This window comes from Anomaloglossus baeobatrachus, chromosome 1 (genome assembly GCF_048569485.1).
Source record: "Anomaloglossus baeobatrachus isolate aAnoBae1 chromosome 1, aAnoBae1.hap1, whole genome shotgun sequence".
In the NCBI taxonomy this organism is placed as follows: domain Eukaryota; kingdom Metazoa; phylum Chordata; class Amphibia; order Anura; family Aromobatidae; genus Anomaloglossus; species Anomaloglossus baeobatrachus.
Genome location: NC_134353.1, coordinates 573,310,070 through 573,333,120, shown reverse-complemented (window position 1 = coordinate 573,333,120; position 23,051 = coordinate 573,310,070). Strand labels below are relative to the sequence as shown.

The 23,051-nt window shown below is 43.3% G+C and overlaps 1 protein-coding gene across 2 annotated transcripts in view; it reads left to right on the top strand.

Annotated features, from left to right (window-relative positions):
* Positions 1-23,051, top strand: part of LOC142296295 (programmed cell death 1 ligand 1-like) — a 102,165-nt gene that overhangs the window by 16,606 nt on the left and 62,508 nt on the right. Inside the window, exon 1 of one of the 2 annotated variants that reach the window (XM_075339709.1) lies at positions 8,960-9,030. The exons of the other annotated variant lie outside the window; for it this stretch is intronic. The gene's annotated coding sequence lies outside the window, so the exon portion shown is untranslated. Of the gene's footprint in view, positions 1-8,959; positions 9,031-23,051 lie in introns of those variants that run through there. 2 annotated transcript variants of the gene reach the window in all.

The following is a 23,051-nucleotide window of genomic DNA, read 5'->3' as shown; positions in this document are numbered from 1 at the left end:
GGGACGGCTGCGGACTGAAATCCGCAGCAGAGGCGCCCACAAACCTCGGGCTAACCTGTGCTGCGGATTCCAATCCCCAGCTGCCTAGTTTTACCCGGCTGGACACAAAAATGGGGCGAAGCTCACGTCATTTGTTTTTTAATTATTTCATGAAATAAGTGAAATAATTAAAAAAAACGGGCTTCCCTATATTTTTGGTTCCCAGCCGGGTACAAATAGTCAACTGGGGGTTGGAGGCAGCCCGTGGCTGCCAGCTGTACCTGGCTAGCATACAAAAATATGGCGAAGCCCACGTCATTTTTTTGGTGGGCAAAAAACTTCTGCATACAGTCCTGGATGGAGTATGCTCAGCCTTGTAGTTCTGCAGCTGCTGTCTGCTCTTCTCCATACAGACAGACAGCAGCTGCAGAACTACAAGGCTCAGCATACTCCATCCAGGACTGTATGCAGAAGTTTTTTGCCCCCTGAAAAAATTATGTGGGCTTCGCCATATTTTTGTATGCTAGCCAGGTACAGCAGGCAGGTACGGCTGCCCCCAACCCCCAGTTGCCTATTTGTACCCGGCTGGGAACCAAAAATAAAGGGAAGCCCTTTTTTATTATTTCATGAATTTCATGAAATAATTAGAAAACAAATGACGTAGGCTTTGCCCCATTTTTGTGTCTAGCCAGGTACAACTAGGCAGCTGGGGATTGGAATCCGCAGCACAGGTTGGCCTGAGCTTTCTGGGCCCCACTGCTGTGAATTGCAGTCTGCAGCCGCCTCAGAAAATGGCATTTTCATAGAAGCGCCATCTTATGGCGCTGTATCCAACTCTTCCAGCACCTGCCTGCTATACCTGGCTAGCATACAAAAATATGGCGAAGCTCACGTCCTTTTTTTGTAGTTTTTTGGCAAAAAAAATAAAAAATGCTTCCCTGGATTTTCCATTGCCAGTGAAGGTAACACCAAGCAGTGGGGGTTAGCAGCCAGTAGCTGCTTGGATTACCCTTAGCTAGCAATACAAAAAATGCAGCGGGAGCCCATATATATTTTTTTTAATTATTTATTTAAATAACTAAAAATAAAATGGGCTTCCCTGTATTTTGATTGCTGGACATCCCAGTGCTGTAAAAATAAATCTTTAAAAAAATGACGTAGCGCTCCGCGGTATTTTTGATTCTCAGCGCAGATAAAGCAGACAGCTATGGGTTGCCACCCCCATCTGCCTGCCGTTACCTTGGTTGGCAATCAAAATACAGGGAAGCCCATTAATTTTTTCTATTTAAAAATTAGTTAAAAAAAAAAATGACGTTGGGTCCCCCCATTTTTGATAGCCAGCTAGGGTAAAGCAGACGGCTGTAGCCTGAAAACCACAGCTGGCAGCTTTACCGTGGTTGGGGATCCAATGTGGAGGTCCCCTCAGGCTCTTTTTTATAATTATTTTATAAATATTAATAATTACACAATAAAAGTAGGGTCCCCCCCAAATTGGATCACCAGCCAAGGTAAAGCGGACAGCTGTGGTCTGGTATTCTCAGGGTGGCAAGGTCCATAGTTATTGGGCCTTCACAGCCTAAAAATAGCAGGCCGCAGGCACCCCAGACGTGGCGCATCCACTAGATGCGCCAATCCTGGCGCTTCACCCCAGCTCATCCCGTGCCCTGGTGCAGTGGCAAACGGGGTAATAAATCGGGTTGATACTAGCTGTAAAGCCACCTGAGATCAAGCCCAGCAGTTTGTGATGTCATGGCGTCTATTAAATACCCAACATCATAAACTGTCAGTACTAACAAAAACAAAAAATCGACAAAAGAAATTTATTTGAAAAAACAGTCCCCAAAACATTTCCTCTTTCACCAATTTATTGTAAGAAAAAAAATAAAGGGGTCCCACGACGACTCTGGACCGTCTAGAATATGGGGGGGAGACACTCAGGGAACGTATCCCCCATTTTCTAGGAGTGCGGACCCTTCATGTGAGGAGTGTGGGTGCAATGAATCTGCACTCACTCTCCCCGGGTCCACAGCAGCAGAGTCCATGTCGTAATGGTTGCTACCAAAGCTGCAATGCCCTGCTCATGAGGTAAGGGCATGCCTAATCAGGAGAACTACTGTAGAGGAAGCTCTGCTCACTGGTATATAGGTGCTCAGAGGTAATAATAGATAAAATTAGTGAGTAACCTCGGCACTCTATATCTCCCAGACTAAGTCAGTAAGTCACAACGGATAGTAATGCAAAATCACTCTTTATTGGTCCGTATTAAGAAAATTTTTTTTTCATAAGCATATATGTTTTTGTCCAAAACAAGTTACAAATGACGTTTCGGCCTGAGCCTTCGTCAGATTGGACTTATCTGCATGTAATCATGAAAAATGACAATAATCAGTATCACATAAGAGTGAGAGAACAATAACATAAACTCGAACAATGTAGAGGTGCAATTGGGATGCAGCAAAAAAATTGCAACACAGCAAGAAATGAAACACATGATACAAATGTCATAATACAGTACAAGGACAATATAGTAATGACAAATATGGGGTCAGAGTAGGCTTAGACAGCTCTGGTACGAAAGAGATGTCAATCATAAAGTAACATGTGCAGTAGGTGTAGAGCTACAGTATGCATGGCAGAGCTAATGGGTAGACCGACCATAGAAAAAGAACGGAGAAAAAGTGGAGAAAAAGTGGAGAAAAAAGTGGAGAAAAAAGTGGAGAAAAAAGTGGAGAAAAAAGTGGAGAAAAAAGTGGAGAAAAAAGTGGAGAAAAAAGTGGAGAAAAAAGTGGAGAAAAAAGTGGAGAAAAAAGTGGAGAAAAAAGTGGAGAAAAAAGTGGAGAAAAAAGTGGAGAAAAAAGTGGAGAAAAAAGTGGAGAAAAAAAATGGAGAAAAAGTGGAGAAAAGGTGGAGAATAAATGGAGAATAAATGGAGAAAAAGTGGAGAAAAAGTGGAGAATAAATGGAGAAAAAGTGGAGAAAAAAGTGGAGAAAAAGTGGAGAAAAAGTGGAGAATAAATGGAGAATAAATGGAGAAAAAGTGGAGAAAAAGTGGAGAATAAATGGAGAAAAAGTGGAGAAAAAGTGGAGAATAAATGGAGAAAAAGTGGAGAAAAAAATGGAGAAAAAGTGGAGAAAAGGTGGAGAAAAGGTGGAGAAAAGGTGGAGAAAAAGTGGAGAATAAATGGAGAATAAATGGAGAATAAATGGAGAAAAAGTGGAGAAAAAGTGGAGAATAAATGGAGAATAAATGGAGAATAAATGGAGAAAAAGTGGAGAAAAAAGTGGAGAAAAAAGTGGAGAAAAAAGTGGAGAAAAAGTGGAGAATAAATGGAGAATAAATGGAGAAAAAGTGGAGAAAAAGTGGAGAATAAATGGAGAAAAAGTGGAGAATAAATGGAGAAAAAGTGGAGAAAAAAATGGAGAAAAAGTGGAGAATAAATGGAGAATAAATGGAGAAAAAGTGGAGAAAAAGTGGAGAATAAATGGAGAAAAAGTGGAGAAAAAGTGGAGAATAAATGGAGAAAAAGTGGAGAAAAAGTGGAGAAAAAAATGGAGAAAAAGTGGAGAAAAAGTGGAGAATAAATGGAGAATAAATGGAGAAAAAGTGGAGAAAAAGTGGAGAATAAATGGAGAAAAAGTGGAGAAAAAGTGGAGAATAAATGGAGAAAAAGTGGAGAAAAAGTGGAGAAAAAGTGGAGAATAAATGGAGAAAAAGTGGAGAAAAAGTGGAGAAAAAAATGTAGAAAAAGTGGAGAAAAAATGGAGAAAAAGTGGAGCACCCTTTGGTGCCTTTCATGTGGCACTAAGGGGTGCTTAGCTTTGTATTTAGCCAAAAAAATGAAAAAAAAAAAATGACGTAGTGTTACCCCTAGTTTTGTAGCCAGCTAGGGTAAAGCAGATGGCTGCAGCCTGCAGACCACAGCTGGCAACCTCACCTTGGCTGGTAATCCAAAACTGAGGGCACCCCACGCTGTTATTTTAAATTAAATAAATAATTAAAAAAAAAAAACACGTAGGGGTCCCCCAAAATTGGATTACCAGCCAAGGTAAAGCAGACAGCTGGGGCCTGATATTCTCAGACTAGGGAGGTCCATGGTTATTGGACTCTCCCCAGCCTAAAAATAGCAGGCCGCAGCCGCCCCAGAAGTGGCGCATCCATTAGATGCGCCAATCCTGGTGCTTCGCCCCAGCTCATCCCGCGCCCTGGTGCGGTGGCAAACGGGGTAATATATGGGGTTAATACCAGATGTGTAATGTCACCTGGCATCAAGCCCTGGGGTTGGTGAGGTCAGGCGTCTATCAGATACCCGACATCACCAACCCAGTCAGTAATAAAAAAAAAATAGACGACAACCACATTTTTATTTGAAAAAACACTCCCCAAAACATTCCCTCTTTAACCAATTTATTAGAATGAAAAACAAATCCAGGTCTGGTGTAATCCAAGGGGTTGCCATGACGATCCACACTGTCCCAGTCAATGAAGAGCAGGATGTTCCCCATTGACTGGGAGAGCAATGCAGTGACCTGAGCTAACATCAATGGGTCAGCCCAGGTCACTGCAGGGCATGACAAGTGCTGCTGTTAGCGAGGTACATTACCTGCGCTGATCTCCAGCACTGCCGACAGCCCCTGTCACTGAGGTCAATGACCGGCGCCTTCACATCAAGTATCGCGAGAGGTCCGTGACGTCTCGGGTCGGAAGCGAGAGGTGATGTGACAAGCGGCGGCCATGGAGGACAGTGACAGCGCTGAGGTCGGGATGGCGGGACTTCATCACCGCAGGTAAGCTGAGCGGGACCATGTGTGTGTGTGTGTGTGTGTATGTGTACATGCCACGGGCAGGAGGGGGCGGAGCGAGCTGAGCGGGGAAGTGTGGGCTTCCTGCACGTAACTAAGATAAACATCGGGTTACTAACCAAAGCGCTTTGCTTGGATACCCGATGTTTATCTTGGTTACCAGCTTCTGGCAGGCTGCCAGCGATGGCTCCTGCACACTGTAGCTGTAAAAAGCCCTGCTTTTTGCTGCTAGAACCGTTCTCGAACGTATCTAGAACTATCGAGCTTTTGCAAAAAGCTCGAGTTCTAGTTCGATCTCGAACAGCCCCAAAAATCACTCGAGCTTAGAACTGGAGAACCTCGAACCACGAACCGCGCTCAACTCTAGCCATAGATGCAATGGTTCGACCTGCCATAGATCTTTTGCAAAAATACGGTATGGTAGGTTGAATGGTGCATTTATTGCAGAATAAAGAAGTTATTTGATTCCTTCACCTGCTCTGGGATGCTGTTGACCTTTATCTATTGATTTATGCCGCCAAGTGGACTCCTTGAATTTGTGTGACAGTGTGTCTACCTATTTTTGGACTTCTTGTCCTTTTTGATGTCCTGTTTTGAGTGCTGCGACCTCCCCCGCCTCCCCCGCTAGGATCACATTGCAGTGCTCGGACTGGCCATCTGCTCTCCTGACCTGAGCATGACAGTGTGTATTTCTATGCAGCTGTCACGCTCAGGTCAGGAGAGCCACCGCCAGTCCGAGATTTGCAGTACAGTCCTTGGATTAGTGATACCGCCATGTGACTGCACCCACGGTCGTGTGACTGCGCCCTTACTGATACTATAAGGCTATGTGTCCACAGTAAAAGGTCCCTGCGGATTTTTTTGCCTGAAAATCCGCAAGTTTCGCGGCAAATCCGCACCCGCGGATTTGCCGCGGATTTACCGCGGATTTACCGCGGATTTGCCGCGGATTTTGATGCGGATTTTATTTTTTTTTTTTTCCCCATTCAAAACAGAAAATCCGCACCAAATCCGCACCAAACAATTGACATGCTGCAGTTTGTTCCGCATCAAAATCCGCGGCAAAATCCGCAGCGGAAAAATCCGCAGCATGGGCACAGCATTTCCAAAATGCCATTGAAATGGCTGGGGAGTAGCTGTGCTGCAGATTTTCGGCAAATCCGCGCTAAATCCGCGTCAAAATCCGCGTCAAATCCGCGATAAATCCTGTAGCGTGGGCACATAGCCTAAAAATAATAGTAACATATTTAAATTGATCCAGGGACCCCATTTAAGCATTCCTTACAATCTATATGTACATCTACCATTTCTTATCGGCAGTGAGGACTATGTGCAATAGAACTGACTGTTATGTGAAAAACCGACAGGTCTCCTTACAAGAATCTATGTTGGAAAGTCATTCTTCATTTCTTGGCAATTACATCATTGGCAAGTCCAGGATATGTAGAATTGTTTTTTTTTCACTAGATGGTGACATTGTTGCTGAATTACCGTACACAACCAAAAGTGACTGAAACAGATGACAAAAAAGTTTTGATATCATAGTATACAAATTGATTTTAGTCTCCTCCAACTTTTATGTTGCTTGTTGGCTAAATTATTAATGAATTTTCAACCAAAAAAACCTATAAGCAAAACATTTTTTTTGCTAGAAGTTGTGTATATTATGACAGCTTTTGTATTGTTGGTCTATCCAAGTAATGTTAACTTTATCTGATTTTGTTTTAGAATTATTACAGTTAAAGCAAAGTTAGGTGAGCTTCAGCCTGTTTTGTCTGCACGATTATCAGAAAAAGAGCATTCCTAGGACCTTAGTTGGGGCTCACTTACCTTAATATTTGTGTAGTAGTAATCTTTTTATGATTCTACTTAGTCTATATATTATCTTCATTGTGACCTTTTCTTAAAACACTTCAGTTCTACATGCACTGACTTCTTGATGATCCTGCAAAGCACTTGTGTTTATAGACAATACACAATCTAATGTGCAGAGAAAAATAGGGTGGAGAAGCAGGAACTATTTATGAGGCAGGTGGTGTGCTGGAAGCTGTATGTCCACACGATCAGGAGACACTGCGTTCTAGACACAGTCATTCCTCTTCTGAAGACGCTAGTGTTGTCCACAGGAGAACACAGTGGCCGTGCCCACGATCAGGATTCTGGGGCACAGTAGATTTTAGCTGTGTTCTCCTGCTTAGAACGCTCATGTCACCACAAGCATAAATTGTCATGCGGCACAGAAAGCCGCGCCGCAGGTCAGTTTACACTGCGTCTAAAAGAAGTACAGTGGGCATGGGATTTCTGTACATCCCATCCACTGTGCTTGTACTGTACAACGCAGCATTTTGGATGCAGCAAAAAACCTGCTGTGACCAAAATGCTGCTAACACTTATCGTGTGTAGCACATGGAGAAAGACTGTGCAAGAATTGGAGGACTCCACCAGATTAATAATATCAGTGAAGTTTATTAAAGCCAAACATCTGTAAAAACAACAATACAAAACTAAACCTCCTGATGTATAGCCAGCTTGAAAATGCAAAGAAATTATTACACGTGCCCGACTAATATGGAAAAGACCTGGGGGAGATGGAGAGCCACATATAACCAATGGGAATATTTTTTAAATACCACAATCAGTCAATGAAAGCAATATAGAAATAGCATGATCACATACTGTACATGGATTATATAAATGAAAAAGAAGCCACCAAGGTACAATGTAATTGCAAAAATAAAACCTGATACAAACAAAATTACCGTCAGGTTATAATTTTTACAATTACTATTTCCTCATCTCACTCATATCTTGGGAGTGACCCATGGGCTTCTGGTCCACTAGCATCTTGTGAGCTTGGTACACAACAGAATCTTTCTGTGTCTATACATGGGAACATACATTTTGTAATAATCTTTACATAGTGGATGATGTTTATATATGTGTACATTGTGGGGCTTGTTTTACATTTATATAATCCATGTATGTGATCATGTTTTTTTATATCGTTTTCATTGACTGATTGTGGTGTTTAAAGACTATTCCCATTAGTTAGATGTGGCTTACCATCTCTCCCAGGTCTTTTCCATAATACTTAGGCACATACAATAGTTTGTTTGCATTTTCAAGATGGCTAGACATCAGGAGGGTCTCCGCACTGTTTAGTTTTGTATTGTTGTATTTTAGGTAGTTTTATAGATGTTTGGATCAGTCTTTCTCCATGGGTTACTTTTCGCTTCTAGCATTGTCAGCACCCCTGCCCTTTGTATACTATTACATAATTGCAATGCACCTCTTTGATTTGCATTTTCCAACACTGGTCAGACTTCTCATAGACACTGTAGTGAAACTGTAGTTCAGGTAACAGCTCTGCTATGATGGAAATTAGATAAAATCAAGCAAGCAAATTCTGAGAAAAAGAAATAACAGGTAAGGTACCCTATATAAGAGCTGACCTATATTTCATTTTTAGCCAATGATTGGACAGTCTATATCATGTGGCAAGGCGGTATGTGACCCTCACTGAGCTCCTAACTACTAATATTAGCTTGGAGATATACTGTATGTATCTTACCCATGTTGTTGGCAGTTCCATGTTCCTATAGCACAACATTGCTACACTAGGTATGTAAACACCCCAAAAATGTTTTTGCACATACTCTAGGAATTAGTATTATTCATGTCTAGCATACTTTACAAAAAAGCCACTCCATAATCACATTTGAAAGAGGGAAAGGAAGGGAGTGTTAAAGGCTTGCGAAAATAGATTTTTATAGATAGAAAAAATTTCCATAAAACACACATACAGTGTTCCACTCTTTTTTTAATCCATCTGCACGCACCATCTCATATCGTAAATTGTATTGTTGTCTTTTCGATATGTGTTTTATGGAAACATTTTTTCTATCAATAAAAATCTAATATTTTCTCAAGCCTTTAAAGCTGCCTTCCTTTCCCTCTTTCAACTAGGTATGCATATAGATGAGCTTGTCAGGTTTCATCTAAGGAGTGAAGTCACTATGAGGAGTTAAGCAAAAATGAAAAAGCCATAGGCTATAATTTTTCTTTCAAAAGCTAGTTTCCTCGAATACATTGTCATATTCCCACAACCGTAAAGTATTTACTGTACAGTAAACTGAGTAGGGTTTCCCAGTTATAAATCACTTCCTCATTGTGCATATTTATGTGATACGATGGAGGAAGCACACAACAGTACAGAGCGGCTATGAATGCACAGTGGACTTAGTTTTCTGGGTAAGTGTACAAAATTACACATATACATACATGTGTACACACACACCTTCACATACACACACACACACACATACACACACACACCCCTTCACATACACACATAATATATACATGCACACACACGCATACATTTTTTATCTATATAATGATGTACAATGTTGAAGATAATGTTAATTAGAGCCATTTGCTGGCACTATTGTACCGTTTGCGATGGCCTGTTTGTTGACATTATTGGTTATGGAGCAGTCTTTGGCATTTTGTTTTGGGGTGAACTCTGTCGGCACTGTTTTTATAGGATTTTCTGCTGACACAGTAGTATATGGGACAGTATGTTAGCACTGATTATGTATAGCAGTATGCTGATGTTACTTCCTATGTGGGTAGTCTAATCAATGTATACTTCCAGCTGCTAAAAATCTGTGTACCTTGATGTCCACCATATTGCTTTGGACAGACTATCTCACTGCAGGCATTCTTCCATAACTTTGACCATCCTTGGTAGAAATATTGCTAGAATATATTATTTTTAGGCATTTGAGGTAAATTATTTTGTTATGCGGGCGTCACACGGTACGATCTATTGTGCAATCGCACGAGCGATCGTACCCGCCACCGTCGTTTGTACGTCACGGGCAAATCGCTGCCCGTGTCGCACAAAGTCGTTAAACCGCCGTCACACGTACTTACCTGCTGAGCGACCTCACTGTGGGTGGCGAACATCCTCTTACTGAAGGGGGAGGGACGTTCGGCGTCACAGCGATGTCACACAGCCGCCAGCCAATAGAAGCGGAGGGGCGGAGATAAGCGGGACGTAAACATCCCGCCCACCTCCTTCCTTCCGCATACCCAGTGGGTGCCGCGGGACACAGTTAAGCTGTGTTCATCATTCCCGGGTGTCACATGGAGCGATGTGTGCTGCCCCGGGTACGATGAACAACCGGCGCCATGAAAAATAAATGATTTTTTAACCCCATTACGACCGCGTTACGTTTTAAAACGGCACTAAAAAAGGGTACTTATTCCTTTCTGCCGTTTTAAAACGGCGGTCGGAAAAAAGGGTCTAGCGCCCCCCAGAGTCAGAAAATTTCCGGGGTCTCAGCTGCCGGGGGTAGCTGAGACCCTGGAGATCATGATTCGGGCCGGTTTTTCCGGTCCCCGCTCACCTGATGACCGGTATACACCGTATACCGATCATCAAGTTATAGTAAATGACCGCGCCGGTAAAAAATCATTTATCTCCCATCTGGCATAAACAAACATGCCAGATGGGAGATAAATCTTTTTCCCGGTTCCCTCCGGTCCCCTCGGTATCCCCAAAGTGCCCCCCCCGACCCCCAACCCCCTCCCGAAAATCCAAGATGGCCGCGCGCACCGCCGATCACAGCAGCGCGCCGGCCGCATTTACAGTGTTCCTATGGTTTCTGTCGTATGTGCCATAACACATACGACAGAAACCTGCTCCCTAGGCCCTGCCGGGTCCCCCCCTACCCCCCCCTGGTGTCCCCCCGGTGTCCCCCGGTGTCATACATACCGGAGCGCTGATCCCCCGCGGCCCCCTCCTCCTTCTCTGCAGACTCCGGTCACATGTGCCGAGCAGATGACAGCTTCCTGTGTTCAGGACGCTGGCTGCTGATGCTGCTCAGCACTGTGCAGCTGTGACCCGGGGAGGGTGGGTGCAGCTTTTTGCACCCACTCTCCTCAAATGGAGGGTCTGCCCTCCTAGAAAATGGGGGATACGTTCCCTGAACGTGTCCCCCATATTCTAGAAGGTCCAGAGGCGACGTGGGACATCCAAATGGATTATAGTGGATTTTTTTTTTTCTTTTCAATAAATTGGTCAATCAGGGAATGTTTTGGGGAGTGTTTTTTCAAATAAATTTTTTTTTGTTGTCAATTTTTTTTCTTATTACTGTCAATTAGTTATGTCGGGTATCTGATAGACGCCGTGACATAACTAATTGCTGGGCTTGATGCCAGGTGACATTACACACCTGGTATCAACCCCATTCATTACCCCGTTAGCCAACGCACCAGGGCGCGGGATGAGCTGGGGCGAAGCGCCAGAATTGGCGCATCTAATGGATGCGCCACTTCTGGGGCGGCTGCGGCCTGCTATTTTTAGGCTGGGAAGAGTCCAATAACCATGGCTCTTCCCATCCTGAAAATACCAGACCCCAGCTGTCAGCTTCACCTTGGCTGGTGATCTAATTTGGGGGGACCCCACGTTTGTTTGTTTTTTTTAATTATTTATTTATAAATAATTAAAAAAAAAAAAACAGCTTGGGGAGCCCTCCAAATTGATCACCAGACAAGATGAAGCTGTCAGCTGTGGTTTGCAGGCTACAGCTGTCTGCTTTACCCTAGCTGGCTATCAAAAATAGGGGGGACCCCACGTCATTTATTTTAATTGTTTTTTTTTTTTTTTGGGCTAAATACAAGGCTAGGCATCCTTTAGTGTCACATGAAAGGCACTAAAGGGCGCCAGCTTAGAATATGCAGGGGGGTGGGACGTTATATATGTTTGACATCTATCCATTCATCCACTGTAGCATTTTACGCTGTGTGCCCACAATCAGGGTTTGCAGCGTTTTGGGCGCAGAGTGTTTTCCCTGCGTCCATAACGCTGCGTTGTGCAGTAGAAGCACAGTGGCAGGATTTTTAGAAATCCCGTGCCCACTGTGTTTCTTTTCTCCGCAGCATAAACCGACCTGTGGCGCAGCTTCCCGAGCCTCAGCATGTCAATTTATGCTGCGGAGATGAGTGTTCTTTGCAGGTAGAATAGAACTAAAGTCCACAGCAGCCTGAACCCAAATCGTGGGCATGGGCAGCTGCGTTCTCCCGTGGACAACACTCACATTTCTGCAGGAGGCTGACACTGTGTACTAGACGCCGTGTCGCTGGATCATGGCCACATAGCCTAAAGGCTACTTTACACGCTGCGATATCGGTCCCGATATCGCTAGTGTGGGTACCCGCCCCCATCTGTTGTGCGACACGGGAAAATCGCTGCCCGCGCCGCACAACATCGCGCAGACGCATCACACATACTTACCTGCCCGGCGACGTCGCTGTGACCGGCGAACCGCCTCCTTTCTAAGGGGGCGGTCCGTGTGGCATCACAGTGACGTCACTGAGCGGCCGCCCAATAGAAGCGGAGGGGCGGAGATGAGTGGCCGGAACATCCCGCCCACCTTCTTCCTTCCTCATAGCGGCCGGGAGGCAGGTAAGGAGAGGTTCCTCGTTCCTGCGGCGTCACACATAGCGATGTGTGCTGCCGCAGGAGCGACGAACTACATCGTTACTGCTGCAGTAACGATAATCGAGAATGGACCCCCATGTCACCGATGAGCGATTTTGCACGTTTTTGCAACGATGCAAAATCGCTCATCGGTGTCACACGCAGCAACATCGCTAATGCGGCCGGATGTGCGTCACCAATTCCGTGACCCTAACGACTCCGCATTAGCGATGTCGCAGCGTGTAAAGCCCCCTTAACAGTGAGAAATTTGTTGCTACAGCAACATTTTTGTGAAGTACCTGTGGATTCAAAATGCTTACTATACTCCTGAATAAAATCCTTGAGGGGTCCAGTTTCCAAAATGAGGTCACTTGTGGGGGGTTTCTGATGTATAGGTGCCCAAGGGGCCCTGCTAATGTGACATGGTGCGCGCAATTTACTTCAACTTTTCCAAAATTCAAATGGTGCTCCTTCCATTCCAAGCCCTCCCATTTATCCAAACAAAGGTTTTTGGCCACATGTGTGGTATCCCTGCGCTCACAAGAAATTAGATAACAACCTGTGGGGTACACGTTTTGTTGTTGCCTCTTGAAAAAGTGAAAAATGTGTCGCTAAATCAACATTTTTGTGAAAAAAATGAAAATTTCAATATGGCAACCTAAGCTTATCAAATTCTGTGAAGTATTCGTGGATTCAAAATGCTCAATATACACCTAGATTAAAGCCTTGAGGGGTCTTATTTCCAGAATGGGGTCACTTGTGGGGGACCTCCACTGCTTAGGCACCTCAGGGGCTCTCCTAATGCAACATGGCGTCCGCTATTGATTCCAGCCAATTTTGCAGTCAAACTGCACTCCTTCTCTTCTGAGCCCTGTAGTGTGCCCAAACAGTTGATTTCCACCACATACAAGATATCAACAAACTCAGGAGAAATTGCGCAATAAATTTCATGGTGATTTATTTCCTGTTACCCTTGTGAAAAAAAAAGCTACCTGGTTGAAGTAACAATTTTGTGGTAAAATTTTATTTTTTTATTTTCATGGCTCAACGTTATAAACTTCTGTAAAGCACCTGGAGGTTCAGGGTACTCACCAAACATCTAGATAAATTCCTTGAGGGGCCTAGTTTCCAATATGGGGTCACTTGTGGTGTTTTTTTGCTGTTTACGTACCTTAGGGGTCCTCCAAATGCGACATGGTGCCTGCAATCTTTTTCAGCCAAATTTCCTTTCCAAAATTCAAATATTGCTCCTTCCGTTCCAAGCCCTCCCATTTCTCCAAACAAAGGTTTCAGACCACAAGTGAGGTATCACCGCGCTCATAAAAAAGTGGGTAACAAACGTTGGGGTCAAATTTTTGGAATTACCTCTTGAAAAAGTGAAAAAATTGATGCTAAAGCAACATTTTTGAGAAAAAAATGAAAATTTTCAATGTGACAACGTAACGTTATCAAAATCTGTGAAGTACTTGTGGATCCAAAATGCTCACTATACCCCTAGATAGAAGCCTTAAGGGGTCTAGTTTCCAAAATGGTGTCACTTGTGAGGGGTTTCTGCTGTTTAGGTACCTTAGCGGACATGTAAATGCAACATGGTGCCCGCAATCTATTTCAGCCAAATTTGCTTTCCAAAATTCAAATATTGCTCCTTCTGTTCCGAGCCCTCCCATTTGTCCAAACAAAGGTTTCTGACCACATGTGGGGTATTGGCGCGCTCATAAGAAAGTGGGGAACAAGTTTTGGGGTTCATTTTGTTGTGTTATTTCTTCTAAAAGTGAATAAATTTGGGGTAGAGCAACATTTTAGGTAAAATTTTATTTTTTGCTTTTTTTCATTCCACTTTGCTTTAGTTCCTGTGAAGCACCTGAAGGGTTAATAAACTTCTTGGATGTGGTTTTGAGTACTTTGAGGGGTGCTGTTTTGAGAATGGTGTCACTTTTAGGTATTTTCTGTCACTTAGGCCTCTCAAAGTCACTTCAAATGTGATGTGGTCCCTAAAAAAATGGTTTTGTGAATTTTGTTGAAAAAATGGGAAATTGCAGATGAACTTTGACCCCTTCTAACTTCCTAACCCCAAAACATTTTGTTTCAGAAATTGCGCTAATGTAAAGTAGACATGTGGGAAATGTTATTTATTAACTGTTTTGTGTGACATAACTCTCTGGGTTAAGGGCATAAAAATTAAAAGTTTGAAAATTGCAAAATTTTCAAAATTTTCATCAAATTTCCGATTTTTTCACAAATAAAAGCAAAAAATATCGTTCTAAATTTATAACTATCATGAAGTACAATATGTCACGAAAAAACAATGTCAGAATCACCGGGATCCGTTGAAGCGTTCCAGAGTTATGACCTCATAAAGTGACACTGGTCAGAATTGCAAAAAATGGCCTGGGCATTAAGGACAAAACTGGCTTCGTCCTTAAGGGGTTAAAAATAAGCGACGAGTACACGACTCACGATTTGTGACCGATTCAGCATCGCTCGGAGGTGTCACACGAAACGACGTCGCAAGCGATGCCAGATGTGCGTCACGAAAACTGTGACCCCGACGATGCATCGCACGACAGATCGTCTCGTGTGATGCCCGCATTAGACTCTCCTATAGTTAAGAAAAATATAGACCAAGGCCAGCTGTATTATGTTTACTTCTTACCCAATTCATTTGAGGCTTGATTAGGCAAATAGAGAATTGAGTCAGTATGAGTTAGGGTCTATGCAATGAGGTCACCTTGTCGCTGGTGAATGACTTGGGCTGTGTTTATGCATTGAAGCCACGGCACGACAATTGCAAGATTTTCAAAAATTAGTGCAAAAACATTGCGCTTTTTACATAGTTACATAGTTACTTAGGTTGAAAAAAGACCTAAGTCCATCTAGTTCATCCTTCCTCCACCAGTTCTGCATTTGGTCACTAAGTCATTTATAACCAACAATGTTGTGTGTATTGAGGAAATCATCCAGCCCTTTTTTAAAAGCTGTTATAGTATCTGCCATTACTACCTCTTGTGGTAGGGCATTTCACAGTCTGACCGCTCTAACTATAAAGAACCCTTTTCTATTTAGCTGCCGGAATCGCTTTTCTTCCACTACAGTGTATGCCCCCTGGTCCTTAGTATTGTCTTTGGAAGAAATAAGTCATGTGCCAGTCCTTTATATTGACCACACATGTATTTATACAAATAAATGAGATCTCCTCGGAGACGTCTTTTTTCTAAGCTAAACATATCTAACTTTTTCAACCTGTCATCATATGGGAGGCCTTCCATCCCTTGTAGTAGTCTAGTTGCCTGCCTTTGAACTGACTCTAACTTCTGAATGTCCTTTTTAAAATGTGGAGCCCAAAACTGGATCCCATATTCCAGATGTGGCCTTACAAGTGATTTATAGAGGGGTAACAATACGTTGGGATCACGGGATCTAATCTCTCTTTTTATACATCCTAAAATCTTGTTTGCTTTATCAGCGTCTGCCTGACATTGAGTGCTGCTGCTCAGCTTATTTGTAATGACAATACCCAAGTCCTTCTCCTGTTCTGTAGTCCCGAGTTTACTTAATTTAATGTATACGCAGCTATAGGATTACTCCGTCCTAGATGCATTACTTTACATTTATCAACATTAAATCTCATTTGCCAAGTATCTGCCCATTCTGACATCTTATCCCGATCTTTTTATAATATTGTACTATCAAGGTCAGTTTTTATTATCCTACATAGTTTGGTGTCATCAGCAAAGACTGACACTTTACTATCAATCCCATCCACAAGGTCATTAATAAAGAGATTAAAAAGAATTGGTCCTAGCACAGATCCCTGCGGCACCCCACTGCTGACTATGGCCCATTTAGAGAATATACCATTTATGACTACTCTTTGTTTCCTATCTTTTAGCCAATTCCTTACCCAGTTGCATATAGTTTCCCCTAGTCCTTGCTTCTGGAGCTTTAGTATAAGGCTATTAAGTGGTACAGTATTAAATGCCTTTGCAAAGTCCAAACAAATCACATCAGCTGCATTACCAATATTCAGGTTTGCACTTACCCCCTCATAGAACCCCAACAGGTTGGTTAGACATGACTTATCTTTCATGATTCCATGCTGTTTGTCAGTTATTTTCTGCAATATATTTTTGCATGTCATCCCTTAAAATACTCTCAAAAACATTGCATACTACTGATGTCAGGCTTACTGGATGGTAGTTGCCCGGATCTACCCTCTTACCTTTCTTAAATATCGGTACCACATCAGCAATTATCCAATCCTGAGGCACCAACCCTGTTACAAGTGAGTCTAAAAAGATGAGATACAGCGGTCTATTGATTACGGAGCTTAATTCCCTCAATATTCGTGGATGAATGCCATCTGGCCCTGGGGATTTGTCAATGTTTAATTTACCCAGACATAGATGTACTTCTTCTTGCGTTAAATTAATTATATCAGGTGGTGAACTTTGATTTTTGACTTGTTGAATGATCCCTGGTACAGTCAGTTCCTTGGTGAACACAAATGAGAAATGCCTTTTAATTTAATATCTCAGTCTTTTGTTTGTCCTCTATAACTAACTTGTTATTATATTTTAAGGGGCCAATACTATCCTTTGTTTTCCTTTTGGCATTAATGTATTTATAAAAGATTTTGGGATTTATTTTAATGTCATTGGCGATTTTTGTTTCAGTAGATAATTTTGCTTGTTTGATTTCTTTTTTACATTTCCTATTGATATCTTTATACTTCTGAAATGATGTTGCTGTATTCTCAGCCTTGAAGATTTTAAACGCCCTTTGTTTTATTATACATATATACATATATAATTAATTAATTAATTTTATTCATTTATATAGCGCTATTAATTCTACAGCGCTTTACATACATTGGCACTACTGTCCCCATTGGGGCTCACAATCTAGAGTCCCTATCTGTATGTCTTTGGAGTGTGGGAGAAAACCGGAGGAAACCCACGCAAACACTGGGAGAACATAGAAACTCCTTGCAGATAGTGTCCTTGGTGGGATTTGAACCCAGGACCCCAGCGCTGCAAGACTGCAGTGCTAACCACTGAGCCACCGTGCCGCCCATTATATATATAATTAATGTCTTGAAATTCACATACATCAGCTTGGTGAAATATTTCCTGAAAAATTGATTTACAGCTAATTGATTTGCTGTGAATCACTATACTGTAAATTCTCCAACTTCCTGGAGAAGACTTGCCAACATTTTTTTCATAAATAGATATAACGCATATAACACCCTGATTTAATAAACAATCGGTCATTTCTGATAACACATTCCCTTTAATACAAGATACTCTGTACTTTTCTCCTCAAGAGTTGTATGTAACACTCTTCACTTTCCTAGGAAAGGAATTCAACTAATTTTGAGTTCTTTAGCACAAATAAAGCGTTATTAATGTCCACATGACCTCAACACATATGAATGTGGGTAAATGTTTGGTAACCAGGGTTCACCCATAGCCTGACTATTAACACACTAAACTGACAGACATTTTATGCTCATTTAAAATGTACAAATGGTTCACAATGTATACCTTTTGGGGGGCAGATGACTGCTGTGCAAGTGTTTATACTGAAGCAAAGTACAGAGAAGTAGATGTGGCTTTTGGGCAAGTGGTGGTTCAAAAATGATCCCTATTTGAGGAGTAGTAACAGTCTTGTTGTTTGTAAAATTAGGAATCTTTTTAGCAAGCCTTGGCATCCTTGTTTAGGAGCAGCAATAGGTTTGCTGTTTGGAAAAAGAAGAACTGAATACCCGCTCAGACAGTAAATTGGAGGCTGAATAAGACATTACGTCCAATCTGATGATGCCAAAGTCCATAGGGTCGGGGCTTAGGGTCTCTGCTGCATTAATGACACAGTCCAGGTACGTCTGAACTCGGCTGTACAAGTAGTACATTTCTGTCTGTTAATAGTTGTCATGTTAGATGCAGCAGCAGAAAAAATATCTGGTCCATCGTTCCAGCCTTACAGTCATGGCCAAAAGTTTTGAGAATGCTACAAATATTAATTTTTATAAAGTCTACTGCTTACGTTTTTCTAATGGCAATTTGCATATACTCCAGAATATCATAAAGAGTGATCAGCTTAACAGCAATTACTTGCAAAGTCAATATTGGCTAAGAAAATGAACTTTAACCCCCAAAACACATTTCAACATCACTGCATTCCTGTCTTAAAAGGAGCAGCTAACATTGTTTAAGTGATTGTTCCATTAACACAAGTGTGGGTGTTGATGAGGATAGGGCTGGCGATCAATTAGTCATGATTAAGTAAGAATGACACCACTGGACACTTTAAAAGGAGGCTGGTGCTTAGTATCATTGTTTCTCTTCAGTTAACCATGATTATCTCTAAAGAAACACGTGCAGCCATCATTGCTCTGCACAAAAATAGCCTAACAGGGAAGAGTATCGCAGCTACAAAGATTGCACCTCAGTCAACAATCTATCGCATCATCAAGAACTTCAAGGAGAGAGCTTCCATTGTTGCCAAAAAGGCTCCAGGGCGCCCAAGAAGGACCAGCAAACGCCAGGACCGTATCTTAAAACTGTTTCAGCTGCGGGATCGGACTACCAGCAGTGCCGAGCTAGCTCAGCAATGGCAGCAGGCTGGTGTGAGTGCTTCTGCACGCACTGTGAGGCGGAGACTGCTTGAGCAAGGCCTGGTTTCAAGGAGGGAAGCAAAGAAGCCACTTCTCTCCAGAAAAAACATCAGGGACTGACTGATATTCTGCAAAAGGTACAGGAAGTGGACTGCTGAGGACTGGGGTAAAGTCATTTTCTCAGATGAATCCCCTTTTCGATTGTTTGGTACATCTGGAAAACAGCTTATTAGGAGAAGAAGAGGTGAGCGCTACCACCAGTCTTGTCTCATGCCAACTGTTAAGCATCCTGAAACGATTCATGTGTGGGGTTGCTTCTCAGCCAAGGGAATCGGCTCACTCACAGTCTTGCCTAAAAACACAGCCATGAATAAAGAATGGTACCAGAATGTCCTCCAAGAGCAACTTCTCCCAACTGTCCAAGAGCAGTTTGGCACCCAACAATGCCTTTTCCAGCATGATGGAGCACCTTGCCATAAAGCAAAGGTGATCACTAAATGGCTCATGGAACAAAACAGAGATTTTGGGTCCATGGCCTGGAAACTCCCCAGATCTTAATCCCATTGAGAACTTTTGGGCAATCATCAAGAGACTGGTGGACAAACAAAAACCAACAAATTCTGGCAAAATGCAAGCATTGCTTATGCAAGAATGGACAGCTATAAGTCAGGATTTGATCCAGAAGTTGATTGAGAGCATGCCAGGGAGAATTGCAGAGGTCCTAAAGAAGAAGGGTCAACACTGCAAATATTGACTTGCTGCATTAACTCATTCTAACTGTCAATATAACCTTTTGGTACTCATAATATGATTGCAATTATATTTCTGTATGTGATGTAAACCTCAGACAAACACAATTAAAAACCAGAGGGCAACAGATCATGTGAAAATATCATTTTGGTGTCATTCTCAAAACTTTTGGCCATGACTGTATATACCATAATAGTTGCTGCCTGGCTCCTTGTTGCAACCCCAGCACCTGTACAGGCAGGGGAGAATTAGATTTGCTAGGATCAGAGAGGGGTCTCCTAATCAGACGTGTAGTTAATAGACATACTCTGAGTGAATTTTACTGTGCAATTACACAGCTTTTCCTGGTAAAGTGTCAAATTTTACTCCATTTTGTAAGCTGGGAATATTTTCTCTATTTTGCTTTTATAACAAAAATCTAAAAACATGGCTATTCAATAGTCATCCTTTTGCTCAAGGCTAATGATATGCCTGTCATCACATATGCCATGAAGCATGCAGCTTGCTATATCCTCCAGCATGAGCTAGGGCCCTGTTCACTTAACTCACTTTTTGCACCCTGCAATCACAGTTTTTATAGCCTGTGTTGTCGTCATCATCCACATGACATTACATAACTGGCATTCTTGTCTTCTGCCTGTGTTATTGGGATAAATCCATGTCCCCTTCTACATCCTCCTGCATCTCTTCCTCCCTACTCTACATTCTGCTGAATATAACATTAACCTTAAGGGTCTTAAACAGTCCTGGGCTAGCGATTAACATATATAAGTTGCTCTTATTTCTCCATCCCTCTGTTGTAGTCTTGTGAATGTTTTTCCAATATAAATATTAGGGGGAGGACATTGTTCATGCCACAGTTCTCACTACTTACAACTTTTGTAGCATTTTCTAATAACTTAAATAGACAAGAGACATTCCTCATCAGCTGCCAATAGCAGAATTCAAAGTAACCCAAGCATTAGGTTGCCTGCTACATGATACTATCTTTCACCCTTTTATGCTGTTCATACAGACTCTCCAACATATGCAGTGCTAAATTTAATTGCATTGCAACGTTGCAAATCAGAAAGTGCTCAAACATTGGAACCCGACCCAGTGACCAACTGTGGAGGCTTCACTACCTATGCTGATTGCAGTGATGAATCACTGCTGCTCAAAACATGAACTCAGTGGACATGAAAGACATATTCAGTTTCTGTCCATAGTTGCTGTCCATAGTGAAGTACAGTTTCAATCTCAATTCCAAGTCAAGAGTGCAGTCCACGTTTTTCTGCACATGAGAACATAGAGTGTGCACCCCATTCTGCAAGAAATAATAGCCTCTGAAAATCTGCTAGCAACATTGAGTTCACACAGTCTTTTCTCAGAATGGTAGTGGAATCCTCTAAGTGGTATGGCAGCGACTGCACCACCAGCAACTTAACCAGGTGGGGGTTGAGTAGGCATACATGCGCATAAGACACTCTCTTTTTTTTCTTGCCACACAAATCAGGTGTGGATATCTGATGGAGAGACAGAAAGGAGGAGTTATATGTGTGACAAACAGTAGTTGAGGATGATAATGAAGATACCAACCAAATTCCTACTGAGGATGCAAACTGGCTACCAGAATGATAAGTGAGAGGAAAAGGGGTAGTTGAACAGCTTGGACCTAGCTCATATCACTGGTCAGCTTGCTATTCCTAAATGAGCATGTGATGTTACTTCATGTGTTGATGGAGACCTGTAGTTCATAATCTGTTCATGTCTGGATGTCCTTGACTTATTTTCATCTTGCACACAGCAAAAGATTCATGGGCTGGCAGTGTGGAAAATAATTTCTACACCTGAAACATAGGACTCGCAACCACCTTGACAAGACTTTTTAGGTGCTGTTGAGCATCATCTACTCCCAAGCTAATTGCAAAGCTAATACATCTAACTCCGGAAATCTTTAAGCAAAATATTGGCTCTGCTATTTATCACCAATGCAAACACTCTCATTTTCTTATGAAGTTACCACCTTTGCATGCTAATCTCAGAACTTTTCTACCATACAATGATGATCCCTGACTCAACTGTTGTGTCTGTGTGGAAAATTGTTACACCTCGTGGCTCTCCTGTGGCAAGGAATGAGGCAGTCTCCTTGCCTGCCACGAGCGCTCCTGCTCAGCAGCGCCGAAGGTCTGCCAGACTGCGCAGAGTGCAGGAGAAACCTCCTCAGAGAGGCAGCACAAGGGTGACACCTAGTGGTACTCCTGTTGCAAGGAATGAGGCGGTCTCCCATTCCTTGCCTGCCGCGGCTCCTCCTGCTCAGCAGCCCCAAAGGTCTGTGAGGTTGCGCAATGTGCAGAGGTTTTCTGCTCAGGGAAGCAGTGAGACTCCCGTTATCTCTACACATTGTGAGACCGAGGATCCCGCCTCTATTTCCCAGAGGCAGGAGGGTGAGCATGTGCAATGCTTGGTGGGTCCTGATTCGCCCACTCACGTCACACGGCTTGATGACGAGGCTGGTGACGTGGTGAATCCTGACTGGCCAGGCTGGGACGTCGTGGATCCTGATTGGGTCAAGTCCGTCATCTCCGCCTCGCGCCCGCCCTTGGCTGGAGCGACACCTCCTTAAAAGCTCCTCCTGCCATCATGGCGGCGCGCGACCGTCCTTCTATGTTTGGATGTCTGGCAGCGTGCTGCCACGCCACTGCTCAGGCATTATCGTCTTCCGTGGGCTTGGCCCTTGCTGCTGAGGCAGCACCTGGTTTGCAGGCCGTGTCCCTGCCTTGCTGCTCCGGCAGTAGCTCCTTCGACAGGCCGTGTTCCTGTTCCAGGTGAGCTCCTCGAGTCTCCACCGGACTCACCTGATTATTGAAAGCACACGTGCGTGGGCACCTCTGTGCTACCCTCGTGCCATATTCTCGTGATTTCCACTGGCACACGTGCGTGGGCACCTCTGTGCTTCCCCGTGCAACAGGTACACCGAGCCGTGTGATCCCTGCCATACAACCCTCACGGGTTAGGGCAGACCGGTGTACGTAGATCGTCTGTGACATTCCAGACGATCGCTAGCAGCAACCCGCTCACTCTTCACCCACCATAGCAGCGGTCCTTTACACCGCACAGTGGACCTTGACCGGCGGAAGCTGTCCATTCCCCATCTTGGCACGCTTCCCCGGGTCCCCCTCGTAATATTACGGTCGCGCCAAAGGTCTGGCTATGGCTGAAGAGCAGCAGCAGTTGCTGCGTTATGTGCAGCAGTTGGAATCACGATTGGCAGCAGTGGAGCAGTCTTCCTCCGACAAGACTACTCTGACGACAGTCGCCACCCAGGCGGCTACCCAGGCTGTGCTATTGGGCGGAAGGTCTCCTCGCCTTGCGCTTCCAGAGCGCTTTAGCGGGAACAGCTCCGAGTGCCGTGGCTTTATAAACCAGGTCACCACC